Raw genomic sequence first — 17,110 nt, 5'->3', positions numbered from 1 at the left:
TTTTTCGATGAAGGCTTCCTCGACTTTAAGGGTTAGGTTCACTAAAATATCGGAACTAGATTTTCCTTTTCTGAACCCTTGTTGGCTTGGAGGTATTAATGAGGTGTTTTCCGTTCACTATTGTAGCCTATTTTTAAGCATGGTTTCGAAAAGCTTGCAAACGCAGAATGTCAGGGAGATCGGGCGAAGACCACTTCCCTCGGCTTTGTTTACAAAATCGATGAAGGAACTTTTCCACCTATGCGGAAAGTCGTACATAATGTACATCGAGTTGAGGATATCTAATAGGATGAGTTTGGATTTTATGCGGAGGTTTTTTAAACTTTCATAATCAATACCATCCATGCCTTGTGCTGATTTTATTCTTCTCTGGGGCTAGGGCGATTTTAAATTCGATGAAGTCGAAGGGATTGTCTAAAAGTTTGTTTTGCTGATAAAAAGGGAACCAGTCGAGGTTCGTTTGGGCACACGGGAGACTAATCTTATTTAAGGCATGTTCTCATTTGTTATTGACTTGTAAGTTTTCGGAAACCTTGTGGGGAGTTGTTTTAACCCAAATATTTTTAAAAAATTATCACTTATTCCAGACATAACTTTGGCTTGTACGGAAACTACTGCTGTCAGCGAACTTTTTGAAACATTCTCTTTTTTGTTTTTGTAAGTTTTTTGCGAGAACGGAATATTTCTTGTTGTTTATTAGGTCATCTAAGTTTTTAGTGTGTTCCCATTTTTTGAGCGATGCACGGCGAAGCCTTTTGATTTTATTGCATTTAGAGTCCCACCAGGGTACGGGATTTTTATGATGGGGTTGGGGAGATCCCTCTTTCTTGGGTGGAGTGCTCAGTACAACGGCATCAGTACCTATTTTAACAAACAATTCCTATTTACCCTGCGGCTGCATTAGCTCGTAGTCAGCTGAGAGAAATTCGGAGATCGAGGTTTCGATTTTTTTCTCTGAACTTGTCGCAGTTAGTTCGTACTGTTTTTAGTTTGAACGAGTGTTCTTTATAGTAACATTTTTCGGTGTCATAAGTGGTCAGAACTCAGGATTTTAAATAGGAAGAGGATTTCACTCAGAATATTAAATCGATGTTCGATTTCGTGTTTCTGTGCATGTCTATGTGTGCATGCCTATGTGTGTAAAGGAGTTTTCGTAGTGTAAGAACAGATAATGGACATCTATGACGTTTTTGAGTCTTTTACCTTTGAAGTCAGAGTAACATCAATTCCAGATTTTGTTGTGGGCGTTGAAATCGCCCTGATAATGTAATTACGATTATTTCCTGCACCGAGAAAGATGGTTCTGTAACAAGCAATAAAGTTTAGGGGGGGGGGACTTGATTTAAATGAATTCCTAGCAGCTCGACGGATTCACATATTGCTGCTAGGTTTTGAATTACTCGATATAGTATGTTTTTGCGGACTTCCGTTTCAGGAGTGACTAAGAGAGAGCGTGTGGAAGAAGCATAGGAAATTGGTAGTTGGTTAAAGAAGTGAGAAAAAATGCAGATAAAAAGAGAGAGTGTGGAGGCGCACAGTGGAGTGTGAGGAAAGTGTAGAGAGCAACAGGTACATGTGGGTAGAAAAGGTGAAGGAGGATCGAAGGTAAAAAGAATTTAGAGGTTAGGGTGAAAGAAGTGGGAAAAAGGGTAAGAGAGAAAGGGAAAGTGTAGAGGCAAGGAGTGGAGTGTGTAGTAGGATTCGAGAGCAGCAGGACCGTGGGGGAGAAAAAAGGGAAGTGGGATTAAAGGAGAAAAGAATTTGGAGGTTAGGGTAACGCAGGCGACAGCGCCGGAGCTGAAGAAGGAAAGTCGGTAAGGTAGGGAGCGAAGAGTGGAAGGGAAAGAGAGCGAGTGTGCAGATAGCAGACATATTTAAGGATTTCAAGAGGTAAACTAAGGTATAGGAAGAGAGTGGGAAGAATAACAGAAAGAGTAAGAATGGGAGACGAAAGGGGGGAGGAAGAGGAGAAGGGAAAAGGGATACAGAAAAAGGTGGAGAGACTGCAGAGGGAGAGGAGTTACAGTACGGGAATGATGGAGGATTATTTTGGTAAAAAAAAGGGGGAGGCTGGAAAATGATACAGAGAGTGAAGAAGCATTCAGGAGCAGTAAGGTGATAGCAAGATCTCCACAAGGGCAGGGGAATTCTTTGATAGCAAGATCTCCACAAGGGCAGGGGAATCCTTTGGGGAGAAGGATGAAGAAAAAGGAAAAGATGAGATGCTGGAGATATTGAAGAGTATAAGGACGGAGATAGCAGAGGGGAGACAGGAGGTGAGGGAGGTGGCGAGGGAGCATGAAAAAATACTGAAAACAGAAATAAAGGGATTAAAGGAAAAGTTGAGAACGAGACATGAGATATGGGAGGAGGAAAGGAAGGAAACGAGGTTGGAAATAGAGAAACTGAAGGAGAGAGTAGAAAAAATAGAGAAGGAAGGAGGGCAGGGAGAGGGAGGAATAATGGAAAGAATTGAGATGCTAGAAATGGAAATGGAAATGAAAGGAGGGAAGGAAAAAAAAGGTGAGGAGAAGATAGAAGTAAAGGTAAAAGTGCTGGAGTGGAGACTGGAGGAAAAGTAGAGAGAGGAGGGAAGGAATAATATGGTAGTGAAAGGGCTACAAGGAGGAGTGGAGAGGATGAAGGAGGAGGTGGAGAAACTATTCAAAAACATAGGAGTAGAAGAAGAGATAGAGTCAGTAAAAAGAGTAGGGAAGGGAGAAGGGATGGTGGTAGTGAGAGTGTCAGATAAGGAGACAAAAAGAAAAGTGATGTAGGCAAAAAAGAAACTAGCAGGTAAAAAACAGAGAATAGAGGACGATTTAACTTGGAGGGAAAGGAAAATCAGGTCGGAAATCGAGGATATTGCGAGAGAGGAGAGAAAGAAGGGAAGAAGGGTACTGGTAAGGTATAGTAGGATAAGGATAGAGGATCAATGGTGGAAATGGGATGAAAGGAAGGAGGTGTTAAGGTATGCAGCGGGAAGAGAAAAAAGTGGAAGGAGGGAAGAGAGACAAAGTGAGGAGAGAAAAGGGAAAGAAAGGTACACGATAGCATGGTGGAACGTGGCAGGATTAGTGAGAAAGGATAAGCAATTCTGGAACAGACTGGAGAGGTGGGATGTGGTAATAATGATAGAGACGTGGGTGGAGGAAAAAGGATCGGACATGGTAAGAAGTAAGCTGCCGAAAGGGTATATATGGAAAATGCAAGCGGCGAAGAAGGAAGAAAAGAAGGGGAGGGCCAAAGGAGGAATGGTAGCAGGAGTACGAAAGGAACTGGTGGAGGGGAGGACAGGGTGTATAAAAGAATGGGGAGAAGGGGTAATGGAAGTAAACATTAAAATAGGTGGCAAGAAATGGAAGATAGTAAGAGTGTACAGAAATGGGGACATAGAGAAAAAGCTAGAAAGTATGAAGGACTAGACGGAAAAAGGGGAGCAGGAGTGGGAAACGTTAATAGGTGGGGACTTGAACGCAAGGACGGGTAGGAAAGCAGGGTGGGAAATGGAAGGGGGTAATGAAGTGGGAAGAGAGTCGAAGGATATTGTAGAAATTACTAATAAGACGGCTGGAGGAGCAGGGATGGGGAATATTAAACGGAATAACGAAACGCGATGAAAAGGGCGTGTATACATACGTAGGGCCAAGAAGTGAGACGGTGATAAATTATGTGATGCGAGAAATAGGAATAGGAAAAAGACTGGAAAACCTGAATGTAGAAGAGGAGGTTGACTCGGATCATCACCCGCTGATTGTAACGTTGAAGGACAAGGCAGAAAGGAGTATAATTGAAGAAGGCGGAAGGAAAGGTCAAATGAGAGTCGAGTGGACGGAGAGGGGTAAGGAGATATTCAAGGAGGCGGTGGCAGGGATAGGGGTGGGGAGGGACGAAGATAGGAACACAGGAGTTGATGAAGAGATTGCAGAGGGAAAGACAAAAATAAGAGCAGCACTAAAGGCGAGTGGGGGAAAGGAGGAAAGAAAAAGAGGAGGATGGTGGGATGAAGAGTGTGCGGAAGCAAAGAGAAACACAAGATTTGCGCTGATGAGATGGAGAGGGCGTGGAGGTGAGGCCGCTGAGTACAAAGAGGAAAAGAGAAAGTATCATCTTTGATACTTTCAACATCATTTTCAATTACATTTTCTTAAATGCGAAGAGAAAAAAAAGAAGAGGCCGAGAAATACGTAAAAGAGCAGGCGAAAAGTGAGAGAGAGGTGTGGGAGGTGGTGAATAGAGGGAGGAAAAGGAGAAAGAGGGTAAACGAGGAAATAGAAATAGAGGAGTGGAAGGAATATTTTATGAGAATACTGGGAGGAGTGGATGTAAGGGTAGCGGCAGGGGAAAAGAAAAAGCGGCAAATAGAAGTAGGGAAGGAAACAGAACTGGAAGAGGTAGTAAAGATAGCAAAGAGGCTGAGAAACGGGAAAGCGATGGGGCGGGATGAAGTGCCAAATGAGGTATGGAAATACGGAGGGTTACAGGTGCAGGAGTGGTTATGGAAAGTGATAGATAGGGTGTGGAGAGGAGAGGGATGGCCGGAGGAATGGAACGAAGGGCTAATAGTGCCAATAATTAAAAAGGGAGAGGGGGGCAGACTGGAAGATTATAGAGGGGTGACGATAATGGAATCAATGTACAAGGTGTACGCATCGGTAACTGCGGAGAGGTTGGCTAGAGAAATGGAAATAGGACAAATGATCCCGAAAAACCAAACGGGATTCAGGAGGGGTAGGGGGACGCTGGACAATGTATACGTGTTAAATTTTATTATAAGTATGGGGATAGCGAGACAAAAAGGGAAGATAGTGGCGTTATTTGTAGATTTAAAGGCAGCAGTTGATACGGTAGACAGAGAGATACTGTGGAAGGCCATGGAGAAGAGAGGGGTAAGTGAAGGGTTAAGGATAAGAGTAGGGTAAGTATACAAAGAAACAAGGAGTAGGGTGAAGGTGGGCGAGGAAATTGGAGATTGTTTTTTGGACAGCGAGAGGAGTAAGGCAAGGATGTCCACTGAGCTCTTACTTGTTTAATCTATTAACGGCGGACATGGAGGAATACTTGGAAAGAGGAGGATGGGGAGGAGTAAGAGTGGGGAACGAAAAGATAAGATCACTAGCGTATGCGGATGACATAGTGCTGCTAGCGGAGGATGAAGGGGAGATGCAGGAAATGATTAAAAGACTAGAGAAATACTTGGATAGGAAGAGGCTGATACTAAATGTAGAGAAAACCAAAATAATGAGGCTGTCGAAGGGAGGAGGTAGAAAAAAGAAGGTTTGCTGGAGATGGAAAGGAAAGGAAATAGAAGAGGTGAAAAATCCACGTACCTGGGGTATGAGATAGAAAGGATTGGAGCACAGGATGGGCAAGTGAAAGAAAGGGCAAGAAAAGCGGCGGTGGCGATGAAACAGGTGTGGGAAATTGGGGAAAGGAAGTGGGTGAAGGATGTCAGAAGAAGACTAAGGTTGTTCGACGCGTTGGTATGGACGGTGGCGAGCTACGAGGTGGAAGTATGGGGATGGAGGGAAAGGAGGGCAATAGAGGCACTGCAGGAAAAATATATAAGGTGGGTGCTAGGAGTGGAATGGAGGACGCCAGGGTACATGGCAAGGAAGGAAGTAGAAAGGGTGAAGATGAGGACAGCAGCGGGTAGAAGGGTGTGGAATTTTGAAATAAGACTGGAAGAAGGGGAAGCGAGTGGGTGAACGAGGAAATGCTGGGAAGAAGTGAAAAAGAGAGAAGGTAGAAGTGGAAAGTTATGAATGTGGGAAGAGGAAAGGAGGGTTTTTTTTTTAGGAAGTATGGTTAGAGATTGAGGAAGTGAAGGAGCTAAGAAAAAAAGGAATAGAAGGATATGAGGAAGTGGAGAGAAGGCGTGGGAACATGTATGGGAAAGGTGCAGAGGCGAGGGAGAAGGCAGCTGGCAAGAGAATGTATGTAAGATACTAGGCGAAGAAGGGGAGGGGGAGAGTTCGATAAGGAAGCTGGAGGAGCTCAGAGCGGGGCAGGGGGGACGGATGAAGAGGGAGCAGGAAGAGGGTGACAGGAGAGGAATAAAAGAGAAGTGAAAGAGAACAGTAGTAGAAAGGAAAAGAGAAGCAGATTGGTAGTAGAGGAAAGAGGAAAGGAGGAGAGAGTGAAAGAAGGAGAGAGGATGCAGGAACGGAAGGACGAAATAGAAAGGGCGAATAACAAATAAGTGGAAATAGGTAGAATTAAGGATAGAGAATAAGTTAAAGGCGAGAGAGCGGGGGAATGAGAGAGAGAGAGAGAGAGAGAGAGAGAGAGAGGATGAGGGCAAGCGAAAGCGAGCGAGGGCGAGCGAGGGCGAAGACAAAAGAAAGCGAAAGCGAGCGAGGGCGACCGAAGACGAGCGAGGGCGGGCAAGGGCGAGCGAGGGCAAGCGAGGGAGAGCCAAGGCGAGCGTGGACTGGAGGAAAGCGAAAGAGATGTGGAGAGGTGTAAGAAAAGTGTAGAAAAGAAAATAAAGAGGAATGTAAAAAGAATGTAAAAAGTGTAAAAGTATATAAAGGGTAAAAATGTGATAATTTATGTAACAATAATTTATGTAAATTGTGTAATAACTTAAAATGTAAGAAATGTAATAGGAATGTAAGAATGTAAGTATGTAAAAAAGTAAATAGAGATGGTAAATGTAAAAGGGGGAAAGAGGTAGGAATGGCAAAAGGGACCGGAAGTTCTTGTAAACCCTACGGAGAGCAATAAATATACATACATACATAGTATGTTTTTGCGTATAAGCCTAAGAATTCCTCCTCCTTTCGAATTATTCCTGTCTATTCTGAGTGCCAGATAACCAGGGAAGCGTGGGCTGTTTCTCTTAGATGACCGCCAGGATTCTACGCGGACGAGGATGTCAATGCCATTTAGGATGGTGTGAATTTCTTCAGCCCGCTGTGTTACACTTCTCATATTCCAGAAGATGTGTTTTAGGGATGTGTGTTTGTTATAAAGCTAGCAGAGATCGGCGCGAAGAAACTTACTAGGAGCACTAGGAAACTATATTTATAACGTTCACAAACAAAGTTACACTTATTATTCAAATTCTGACAATGTCATACAGTTAAATAACCGACTATTTTCACAAATGCTTATATATTACAATAATGCATTATGAATTCCTTCGAAAGGAATAGCAAGTAAGGTAAGGCGCGAGAAGCAAGTTACCAAGCAGATTGGAAACTTTAGTTAAAGCAAAAGTGCAAGAAGAGAAGCGCAAGCAAGGATCGCGGTCGATTTCCTGGAAGAGAGAGAGTCCCCCTTTAATCGATCGCAAGTTGATGGAAGGGCCCGTAATCGACTCTCCACATGAGTCAGCGTGCCGTTGCCATTATTGCATAATTATCGACAGGCCTGGGAGATGGCGTCAAGATGCTAATTTCTTGAACAGTATTCAATGCTCTGTTTCCTCTTCATGGTGTACCGGGTTTTGTGGTGAAATTCATTAGTTGACCAAGAGTCCTCAATAGAAGATTCACGTGCATTGGAGTCCGCTAGCTGTTGGGAATTCTCAGGATGCGGCTTTTCAGCTTTCTACTAGAGAGACGAGAGCTAATCTCTGTTATCATATAGAGTAGGGCTGGAATGTCTATAGTATAGTTTAACGCAATTGCCCGAACGTCCTGGTGGCCATGCAACTAGGAACTCGGTAATGCTATTTATGTCTAGCGGAGTTTCTGTGAGCCTTCCAGTGTGTAGTCTTTGGTCGGTAAGAATTGTGATGTGATTTTGTTGACAGTTGTTTCTGTTTCTGAATGGTTCTTCGGGTTGTTTGGTTACATGTTTGGAACTGATTAGTTTTCTGCAGTTTTCTCTGGTATCTTTACCCTCACAGTGCTCTTTTTGCACGTGCAAGAGGAGGCATTATCTGCTGTTGCGGCGGCGAAAAACTCGCTGCCTCACGCGTTCAAAATTGTGCCCGTTGACTCATCGCACCAACTGGTGAGTCAGCTGAGGCCCGTTGACATTACGTTGCTGACGCCAACGATCTTTCGGAGCGCTCGCCCGGCGACCGTTCAGTGCGAAAACACCTTCGCTATGACGAGCACGACTAGACGATTTCTGCCTGCGCCCATTGCGCTCTATTCTATAACGTGTTTTCATGCGACCGCTATCGCTTCGCGCCCACGCGCCATTGTAATATAGTTCGTGTGTCCTCGTGTATTGTACTAGTGTTTGTGTCGCCCAGTGGTCAAGTTGGGCCACTGTGAATAAATTGTGCCAGACCCAAAAGAGTCGTTTAATTGTTCCGTTCGCCTTTCCATCGAGCCGCCCCAGCACCGGCACTCTTAAAACCGCTCTTGGCGGAATCATCTGCCTCGAGTCATTTTTTCGAATGGCCACGTCTTGACTGGTATCATTGGGGTTGTTGTTGGGATTTGATGTGTCGGCGAGAGAACGTGGCGGCAGAGATTCCGCGTTCTTGCAGAACTTGGCATGGTGTCCTTCTTCCTTGTATAAAGAGCACGCTAATTTCTCGGTTGATAGATATATTCAATAAGAAGTGTTGTCGGAGGCATTGAGCTCTAAACAAACTGGAGAGTGAACAGAGCAATGGCGGCCGGTCCGAGAAAGATGGAAGATAACGGGTGTACCTATCTCTGTCTTACAAACAGGCTATAGACATTGACCTGTATGTACATAACTCAATGGCTATAGATGTATAGTACACTAGCAAAATACCCCTACGCTTCGCTTCGGGCCTAAGAGATATTAAGCACTCCGGAGTATATCTTACATTTGTATTCTAATTTTAACTTAATCTAGTTTACAATAGTTATTCTTTGATGTTTAACAATTTTCTGAACTTTATAAACTTTGGTTTGCCCAAAGATTTCGTAAGTATATCGACAATGTTTTCTTCTGTATCTATTTTAACTATATCTACAATTTCCATTTCATAATTATCGTTTACAAAGTGATAATGCGTTTCTATATGTCTCGAGTTCTTAGACATTTTGCCATACTTGGCAATAGCTACAGCGCCCGAATTATCTTCATAGACTTTTATACGTTTCTTTATCTCGACCTTAAACAATTTAAGAGTTGCACGTAAGAGATTTAATTCGGTTATTCCCTCAGACAACGCAACATATTCGGCAAACGTGGATGACTTAGCTACAGATCCCTGTTTGTGTGATCTCCAGAATATTGCATTGTTAAATAATCTTATAACAAGCCCTGATGTAGACTTCCTATCTATAATGTCGCCGGCCCAATCAGCGTCTACGAAGCAGTCCATAATTTCTACATTTTCAGTTTTTGCGTATGTTAACTTTAAGTCTTTAGTTGAGTATAAATATTTCAGTACTCTTGTTGCATAGTTAAAGTGTTCTTTATCATAACAGTTTTGAGATCTGCTTAGGTAATTTACACTGAAGGCGAAATCAGGTCGTGTTCCTGTGCTAATATACAGGGTGTCCCACTAAGGAATGGACAGCGCGATATCTCTTAAAGTATTGTCAATAAAAATATAAAAAAAATAGGGAATTGCATGGTTCGAGGGGGCCCATTTATTAGCGCAAACGAATTTTGTTTTCGATTATTATTTTAAAAGATACGATGGTCAAGTTCGGTTTTTCAAATGGAACTATTTTTTTTGAAGACCTGAGTTGATAGTGCGTTCCAAGACAAATTCAATAAGCTTTAATGTATACACTTTATTTCCACTGGTTTTTAAGATATTGCGCTTGCAAATTTACTGATTTTCACTGCAAGAAACCCCTCTGGAATGGCAAAAACCGGGGGCGGTCTTACTGGCGCCACGGGTGGCACTGCCTGTTGAAATGGATACTTACCTGCCAAAGGTCTACGCCAGAAATTGCAGGCCCAAAGGCTGGACAATTCTTTTCCGTCAGAAATGCTACTTAGGTAGGTACATCTGCGGTATCGAGAAGCGCATCGTTACTTTTATTTCGCACTTGCTTCTACGCTCGGATGGCCGGTTCTTTTGGGAGGGATGCAAGGCGGATTGGTTAGGTTAGGAGGAGTGAAAGTTGCTAGACTAAATTTCAACCATAGGGAGCAGATTGTATCAGAACCAATCCAACTTGGATCCCTCCCAAAAGAACCGGCCATCCGAGCGTAGAAGCAAGTGCGAAATAAAAGTAACGATGCGCTTCTCGATACCGCAGATGTACCTACCTAAGTAGCATTTCTGACGGAAAAGAATTGTCCAGCCTTTGGGCCTGCCATTTCTGGCGTAGACCTTTGGCAGGTAAGTATCCATTTCAACAGGCAGTGCCACCCGTGGCGCCAGTAAGACCGCCCCCGGTTTTTGCCATTCCAGAGGGGTTTCTTGCAGTGAAAATCAGTAAATTTTCAAGCGCAATATCTTAAAAACCAGTGGAAATAAAGTGTATACATTAAAGCTTATTGAATTTGGCTTGGAACGCACTATCAACTCAGGTCTTCAAAAAAAATAGTTCCATTTGAAAAACCGAACTTGACCATCGTATCTTTTAAAATAATAATCAAAAACAAAATTCGTTCGCGCTAATAAATGGGCCCCCTCGAACCATGCAATTCCCTATTTTTTTTTATATTTTTATCGACAATACTTTAAGAGATATCGCGCTGTCCATTCCTTAGTGGGACACCCTGTACAAGAGAGCCCCGATCAAATTTCTATATTTTAAATTCGTACTTAACTCCTCTGTTGGTTTTAATTTTAAGTTTTTCTCCATTGGAGTGTTATATAATTTTGCGTGTTCAATATTATAAATTTTAGCTAAAGACTCTATATATTTGTTTTGGCTTAATGTCATTACATCTTTACTTTGATCGTAATCAATATCTATTCCAATATAATTTTTAACTCTACCCATGTCTTTCATTTTGAACGTTTGTGATAAGTTATATTTAATTTCACAGATCTTATGTTTACTTTTGCTGCAAGTTAACAAGTCATCAACAAAAAGTAGTATATATATTGACTCATTTTTTTTTCATCTTTGGCATAGAGACAATAATCATGATCGCTTTTATGAAAACCTAACTTAAATATATAATCGTTGAAGCAATCATACCATGAACGAGGACTTTCCCTTAAACCACACAATGCCTTACATAGTTTGTAAACCTTACCAGTTCCGTTTTCATAACCGAGCGGTTACTTAACATGGACCTCCGAATTTACATTTCCGTTTAAAAACGCAGTTTCAACATCCATTTGATCTATGTACAAGCTATTTTGACAACAATAGGCTAATAATAATTTTAAAGTTGGCATCTTAGCTACGGGTGAATAAGTATTTTCTATTTCTTCCACTTGCTGGAAGCCTCTCACAACCAGTCTTGCCTTGTAGATATTTTCAGACTTTTTCTTAAACACCCATTTTACGTACAAGATTTGTTTGTTCTCTGGTTTGGGTACTAATTTCCAAGTTTTATTTATCTCTATGCTCTTCATTTCACGGTCCATTGCTTCCTTCCAATGATCAGCTTCTTCGCTCGTTATAGCTTCCTCAAACATATTTGGAACACCTGCATTACAATAGTTTACATAAATATATTGACAACTATACTCAACTGGAGAGCGAGTAGGAGGTTTCCTTTCTCTTGTTGATCTTCTCAAATCTATTTCTTTGGCTCTGTATCCTGTTCATCTTCTAATTTTTCATTTACTTCTTCTGAGTTACTTTCAGTATCTGATTTATACTGGCTTTCATTTTTTTCCTTTTCTTCGAAACCAATGCATTTTACATCTTTTTCAGTTATATCAACATACCTTGCTACTACTATTTTGTTATTTATTAAGACTCTGTACCCAACATCTGTGTAGCCAAGCAAGACGCCCAATTCAGCCTTTTTTGTCCCACTTCGATTTCCTTTTTGCCTCAGGAACTCGAACAAATACCCTGCTTCCATATAAGCGTAAGTTTTTAACACATGCCTTTTCGCAGAAGAATATCTCAAAAGGTGTCCTTTTTTCTATCGTGTTTGCTAGTGTTCTGTTTTTGAGATAAGCAGCTGCCTTAACAATTTCTGGCCAAAAACTTCTCTTGACTTTAGCTTCTGCTAGAAGACACCTTGCCATATCCATGATTGATCTGTTATATCTCTCAGCAGTACCGTTCAATTCATGTACATATGTAGGACAAACATTTATATGTATTCCCTTTTTTCGTGCAACGCGATAAATATTAGCATTTAAATACTCTGTACCATTGTCGCATTTTAGTTTTTTTATCGTTTTTTTCAGTTAGATTTTGCACTTCAATTACATATTAAACAAGGCAGTTATAGACTTGATCTTTTGATTTAATACAATACACTTTGTGACGAAGTCACGTCACGAGCCATGCGAACGCCCGGCACCGAAGCCGGGGGGGGGTTAGTTCGCGTCGCGACCGCTAGGCGGCCGCGGGCCCAATACCGATCTCGCGGGCGAAGATGTACGGCCTCACGATATAAAGGCCGCGGCGAGCGGAATCAGGAGCTCTTGTGCCTGTCGCTATACGGCTTCAAGCAATACAAGACGCTCGCTTTTTGAACTCCTTGAGGTGTGTCAGGGGTTGGCCATGCCACCATTGTGCCGTAACCAGCCTCCGTCCGAAATCGGCCGAGATTTATCTTGCGCTTCACGTACGTCAGAGAGGTGTCTCTGTGCCTATTAGGCCGAAGCCCTACTGCACTCTGAAACTTCATTGTACGACTCGGAAACGAACGCGCCTCTTAAGGCCATTCCGAGGAGAACGTTCCACAAATCCGCATCCTAGTTCCTATTGACTCGCCGCCAAAGTCGCCGCCGCCGCGAAACGACGCGTCCGCCGAAACAAGAGACCCGTAGATCCGCCATCGCCGGAAACAATTGCAAACAGAATAAACGACAGGCTTAATGTAACATTAAACACGCTCCAATAAAGAACTTGTTACCCAGTGGTTACTTATTCGCTGAACCCGGCCATACCGACTGTGTCGGCACCAAATCCCTTCCCCGTCCCACCGGTAATCGACACACGCAACCGACGGTCGATTACAACTTTAGCTAATTTACTGTAATCATCAATAAATGAAATAAAGTATTTTTCAACACAGTTACAAATAGTCGCATGAGATCCATTCAAATCTGTGTGTACAATTTCCATTATATCTCGTGCTTTTCTTCTGTTATTTTCAAATGGTAAATTGTTCATTTTATTTTCAACGCAAATTTTGCACTTCATGTATTCAGATTCTAGTTTCTTTGGTGCAGCGTCTAGTAATTCGGTTGTGCATAAGATAGTCAAATAATTAAAATTTATATGACCAAGTGTATGATGCCATTTTTCTTTCAGTGTTAGTTTTTGTTCATTGTTTTTACTTAATACGTTTGCATGGACACTTTTATTTTTCTTAATAGCAAAACTAGTCATTTTAATAAGTCTATTTTCCTTTTTTGAAATAGCTATTAATTTATTATTCTTATCATAGATCTTTGAAATATGTCCCGTTGAGACAATTTTATTTTTATCAGTCACTCTTGAATAACTAATCAGGTTTGCTTCCATTTCTTTCACAAAAAATACATTTTGTATAGTTTCTTTTGATTTTCTATCGTGCACTGGAAATAAAGTAGTTATTTGACCATTTTTTGAGGCTTTGAGTGTACGACCATCTTCCAATTTCGCACTAGCAGGTAGGTTTAGATTTATAAATGTGTCAAAATATATATCATTATTTATAATGTGGTCTGTACAACCACTATCAAGTAACTAATTTATCTGATTATTACCTGCCACGTGTGCTTCTTTTGTTTCTGCCATATTTACTAAGGTATAAAAGCAGCTTCCCTGTGCATTGCTTTGTTATTCTTCATAATTAGTTTTGTAGCCTCCACGATAGTTTCCTCTACTGCTTTGATAATTTCCACGATTTCCTTGACAAATTCCACGATAGCTTCGACTTTGTTCACGTTCTTGATGGCCTCTAAAACTATTTACGTTTGTATGACGACAGTTCCTCCGGAAGTGGCCGATTTTTCCGCAGTTAAAACAGGTTTGCTTTTTACCGACCGATGACGTCGACTCGGCTGCGAATACGTTTGACTTAGTAATGGTCTCATCGCTTGTTTCTATTTCATTTTTTTCTTCTATCGATTTCATTTTTATTTTGCTTTTTACATACTCCACTGTTCTGTGAGTTTCCGGTAGGACATCAGTGAGATCACCAATATGACTGAATGTTTTTGGTAAAGCTTTGAGCATGTAATTTAGCTTTTCATGTTCTGTAATTTTTGCACCAACACTTTTGAGTTCATTTACAGCCTTCTCAAACTCATAAAAAAATGTCGTTACCTCTGTATAATTTTTCAATTTTATACCTTCAAGATTGTTTCTACACACAATTTGTAACGCTGTAGATTCTTTTAGATACATTTTATCGAATTTATTTATTATTTCGTACGCTGTTTCAAACTCACTTACATATTCCAATTGCTTATTGGTTATTGCACTATATATATATAATTTGTTGCTTTTATATCCTTCTCTTCCCATTCCTCTTTTTTATCAGTTGCCGACTTTTCTCTTTCAACCACTGTAACACATTTTTTATACTGTAGGAACTTTAGAATACGCTTTTTCCAGTTACTATAATCCGATCCATCGAATATTGGAATCCTTATATCGTCACACCTCATATTTGCCATTTTTAGAATCTTAAGCACACGTGACAAATCTAACCTTCTCGGTACAATGTCTTTGCTTTGCTTTCAGCAAACCAGGCTCTGCTACCATGTAAAACTTAATATGTTTAGGTTTGAAACAGACTTTATCTCACTTACATAGAAAAGGTATATATTTATTATAATGAGTATATGATATAATAAAGAGAAACAAAAATAAGGAACTCTATTTCTGACGGCCACGTGCACGATCGTGTCTTAACCGTACTGCCTACTTGGTCACTTATCCTACGCCAGGTGTCGCTACATTCATAATACAAATGTATATCTTAACAGATGGTCATCGAAATCGACGAGGGCCCAGTTCATCGGCTAGTTTACCGTGCAATCCCGTTGTGCACTAAATAAAATGTCTGTTGCTATCTTCTGTGTACTATCTCGTGTTTGAAACCGTGCCGTGCGCTATCCTGATGTGCATGTTAGCGTTACCAAATTTAAGCGTGAGGTTGAGGGCGGATGGCCCCACGCTGTCTTGTCTTCAAGGATTTTATGGCAGGGACTTAGCCTGCGTGCGGTCTCGATAAATGGTACGCGAGACTAAACAGACCTGGCGACGGGCGATGGCTGATGACCTCGTTGGGTCTCCTAGCTTTCGGGTGTCGAAAGTTTGGTTATATTGAATGAGATAGAGAATGTGGGAATGGCAAGCGGCCCCACACCGTATTGCTAAAGAATAGGGACTCTGTTCCTGGACGATCTGGCCACGGAGTGGGGAAGGCTTAGCCTTTTGGTAAGAGAACTGTGATGAACCCCATGGCACTTACCCCAGAACTGTCCTGAAGCGCGCATCTTTAGTTTCTTTTCCACCCGTGTAGGTTGATTTGCTAATATGCACTAAAAAAAATTTGCGTAAAACTGCATGTGTTCTAAATTGTATGTGCAGTATCTTCTGTGTACTATTCTGATGTGCGCTAAATTGCATGTGTAATATCGTACTGTGTAGTTTTGATATGGAGCCTTTCCCTCGGACCGCTGTCCCCTCTACCTCTACTCACTGCTGTTCACTCTCCAGTTTGTTTTAGAGCTCAATGGTCGTAGGTGGTCAGTAAAGATTGGGGAATTTTTTTCCCCTTCTCCAGTTATATGTACATCTGCTTCCGGAAGCTTAGAATATGGCTAAATCCTGGTTCGTTAATGCCTGCTCTGATAAACGTGATTGGTGATACCAGATGAATATTGATTTTTTCTAGCTCTTCTTGGATGATTTCTTGGGGAATTATGGGAAACACGTCAGATAGTATTATCCGTTTTGGTTTTTATATGAGAGGACTGATTTCTAATGCATGCGTTTCAATGCTTACTTTGGTGTGATTTTCGGCACGCTTATCCGCTATCTCTTTGCTGCTTAAGTATAGACAGACTCGGCCTTGAGACATCCGCGAGGCAAATCTGATGTTGCTGGGGTCGATTAGTCTTGCAGTCGCAGCGTATATTCGTATATTGTAATTCCTTCGTCTGTATCTAGAATTATAGCCTGGTCCTTAGTTGGAAACAGTACTTTTTGAACCACCTGTGCATAGGAGACCGAAAGTGCGGTTTTCTATCTTGCTGGATCCATGATTTGCGTTTTTTGACGAATATACGATGCGGGAGCTCTTCTAGTCAAAGACTCCGTCGCCACCGCGAGGCACGGAAAGTTTTATTACCCCCCCCCCCCCCCAGACGGGTTCAGTAATATTTATCCCACGTGTTGCACTAAATCGCGCGAAGACACTGTGCACTGCTACAATAACCACTCAAAACACACACTCGTAAGCACATCTTGCTTCGACAATGATTCGAACCAGATCCTCTGCTTTAATTCTCAGACAGTCTGTGTTAAATGTACTATAATTAATGTATAATTTTGTGATTTCATTTTCTTTCAGAATCTTCTGATAATGAAATACGTTTCACAAAGGAAGAATCGCGTAGGATACCGATAGTGATGACGACATCGACGAGAGCTCAGATGATGATTAATTTCTTATAATTAGTAACAATAACTATTAATTATTGTTCGTGAATATTTAATTTAATAAACGCGTTGGGGATACGCGTAAGAAATACACTTACAAAGGACAATGTTAAGTCCTAAAGGGGATTACTGACCTACGAGCGTGCAGCGATTGCTATACATCATTGGAAATATCTCGTCAAGACAAATCGATTGATACCATTTTTAACGTCGAAATCAGATGGGATCATCTCGACAAATGACCTCAAATTTCGAGAATTTGCGGTTTTGAATAGATGAAATCGATCGTAAAATCCCAACTGGCCCGAGGAACCTAGCGTAAGAACCTGAAGAAAAACCGAGGGATGTAAGTGATACTCTAGCACAGGCCCGCCCAATCTTTGCAACTGCGGGTGGTTGCGAGCGAAGGCAAGAGCTACGGTTGTGCCCCACCATGGGGACCTTTCGCTCTTGAGGAGCGCGAA

General features: G+C 41.7%; 1 protein-coding gene and 1 pseudogene across 6 annotated transcripts in view; one reads left to right on the top strand and one right to left on the bottom strand.

The window, feature by feature from the left end:
- LOC143372209 (uncharacterized) overlaps positions 1-17,110 on the bottom strand; it is a 568,382-nt gene that overhangs the window by 115,526 nt on the left and 435,746 nt on the right. The window lies entirely within an intron of this gene.
- Positions 2,604-3,425, top strand: LOC143372250 (uncharacterized; annotated as a pseudogene).

The sequence above is a fragment of the Andrena cerasifolii genome, chromosome 8 (assembly GCF_050908995.1).
Source record: "Andrena cerasifolii isolate SP2316 chromosome 8, iyAndCera1_principal, whole genome shotgun sequence".
In the NCBI taxonomy this organism is placed as follows: Eukaryota; Metazoa; Arthropoda; class Insecta; order Hymenoptera; family Andrenidae; genus Andrena; species Andrena cerasifolii.
Note: the sequence above shows the minus strand (reverse complement) of the source record. Positions and strands in the feature narration are given on the sequence as shown.